We start from the raw sequence: 2804 nt of genomic DNA on the forward strand, positions 1-2804 counted from the left end.
TAATACTTTTATTAACCAATTCAATTAATTAATACAAAGGTTAAATCATTTTAAATAAGTATTAAATTATTAAATCAAGTAAAAATTAATCGATAAATTATTGATAATGGTTAACTGTTATTGAATTAATAAAATCTTATCTTATTTAACCTTAAACTAAAGCTTACAAGCCTGAATCTAAAATTAATGATTAATCAAACTCAAATAGATAATTATACCAAGGATACAGAGATAATAATATAAGTGTTACTAGGTAGACAAATGTGTCAGGGCTTGAAATTTAACACACTCTAACCTTAGCATTATATTAAGGGGGAGTAATAAATAAGGAGGATTAATATATTAACGGAGTATCAAATTCAGGGGGAGGTTTATTTATCTCCTTAAGTGTTAGTTTTTAATCTTCTCTTTAAAATCTCTCTAGAAAATTCTACCTCAATTTTAAAAAAAAAAAATTACTTTGAATATTTTTAGCAAATACTTTTAAAATTTTATGTCAAGTTCAGGGGGAGAGATTAATTAAAATTTTCCCTTTATTTAAAAATATTTTAAAATTTATGTTTGAAAAATGTTTTCTTAAACCTATTTTTGAAAAACTAAGTTGTTTTACTTTTTTATTGAAAATTGATTAGATTTAACTTATTTTTTGAAAATTGAATTTAAAACTCTAGTTCTTAAAATTTGATTTTACTTAATTTTGACATTTTGATTTGAAAGTTAACTTTTACAAAAATTAGTTTTAAAAATTGCTTTGTTATTGAAAATTGTGGAAATTAGATTTCTTTCAAAACTTAAGTTTACAAACTAAGCTTCTCAAAATCATTTTCCTTAATTTTGAAAATTGATTCTTTTACAAACTTAGTGTTGAAAAATAAATTTCAATCAGTTTTGAAAACTTAGTTTTGGAATTTTGATGTTGAGAACTTATGTTTGAAAAGTTGAAACTTACTTTGAAAATTTAACTTGCAAAAACTTAGTGTTGAAAATTGTGGAAATTAGATTTTTCAAAAACTTAAGTTTACAAATTAAATCTTTTAATCCTTTTCAAACTCAGTTTTGGAATTTTTGAAAACTTATTTGAAAAGCATTTCAAAATTAAAACTTGTATGTGAGATTTTGTCTAAACTTGGCTATTTTTCTAAAATCTAAAAGCTAACGCTTTAAACAAGTTTCAAAAGTTTAAACTTCCCCAGATTATCTTGACATGTTTTTTGTTTAAAGTCTATGCTTAGTTAATCCATGCTTATTTTTTATGAATGCCAAAGGGGGAGAGTTAGGTGGTTAAGTTAGCTGAACCAAACTGAAAATACAAACTAACTTAAAAACCACATTAAATGCATGTTGTTTTATGCATATGTTTACACTAACTTAACCAGGTTGTCATTCCATCAAAAAGGGGGAGATTGTTGGTGCGGTTTGCACTAACGATTTAACCCAGGTTTTGATGAATGACAAATCAGGTTAAGTTAGCTTGTTGTTGTCTAACACTCTGATCGAGTGTGCAGGAAAAGTCCAGACAGGGGCTGACCGGATAGCTGGCGAGAAGTCCAAGCGGGTCGACGGGCTGACCGGACGCTTGGCGAGAAGTCCAGCTAGGTCGACGGGCTGACCGGATAGCTGGCGAGAAGTCCAAGCGGGTCGACGGGCTGACCGGACGCTTGGCGAGAAGTCCAGCTAGGTCGACGGGCTGACCGGATAGCTGGCGAGAAGTCCAAGCGGGTCGACGGGCTGACCGGACGCTTGGCGAGAAGTCCAGACGGGTCGACGGGCAGACCGGACGTCTGGCAGGTAAGTCACTGGAGGGGAGTGACTGCGAGGACGCGTTCCCGGGAAGGGAACATTAGGCGTCGATCCGGCTTAGATCCATTTCGGATATCTAAGTCGAGATCGTGACTAGATTCCGGTCTCGGAAAGACGGAATCTAAGTCATACTTTGCTTATCTATAAAACTGTGCTAACAATCTTTGCTGCAGGGTACATTTGCCTCGGACTAACCTTTTCTTGCAGGAGAAGGACTTTCTGGAGAAGAGGGGTCCGGGCGCCCGGAGGTCCGGGCGCCCGGAAGGGATCCGGGCGCCCGGGAGGCAAGTTTTATCCCGATTGTGCGTCGCCACGTGGAGCTCACTGGTTGGACCTGCCACGTCTCACCAGGGCGCCTGGAAGGGATCCGGGGCACCCTGAGCTTCATATAAAAGAAGGGGCAAGGGTAGAGCTTCAACAAGAATTTAGAATCCAAGATCTGCTGCTCTGTGCTCTTGCAACGCCACGAAAAGCTCTCCGACTCAGTGCTGGTTTTGTTTTAATTCTATTGTCGGTATTTTCTTTATCTGTCAATTCTTGTACTTAACTCTGTAATATTCGAATTGATAGTGATTGCCCAACAAAAGTGGTCAAGGATCACGGGCCTTCGAATAGGAGTCGTCACAGGCTCCGAACGAAGTAAAAAAACATCTGTGTCTATTTTACTTTTCCGCTGCGTTTAAACTCGTTGTTTTTCGAATCGATATTCACCCCCCCCCCTCTATCGAATCTAACGGTCCTACACTTCCTTCAATATATATTCCGCGTCGTCCGAGCTGACGCACTTTAAAAGTGGTCGGGAGAAAGCTTTCTTGTAAAGCTGGTCCCCGATGAGGGTGAACCGACCGACTCTCCTTCTCAGAAGCTGGGCTTCATCCCGGTCGGAAGGAGTGGTTCCTGACCGTAAAAACTCGACTATAGCTATCCTCCAGTCGCTGGGGAACATGAGGCCTTCCATCCTGTCAATGTGTGCTACTAAGGATACCTGCTCGATTGCTTGTTGA

The sequence above is a fragment of the Zingiber officinale genome, chromosome 7A, assembly GCF_018446385.1.
Source record: "Zingiber officinale cultivar Zhangliang chromosome 7A, Zo_v1.1, whole genome shotgun sequence".
Lineage (NCBI taxonomy): Eukaryota > Viridiplantae > Streptophyta > Magnoliopsida > Zingiberales > Zingiberaceae > Zingiber > Zingiber officinale.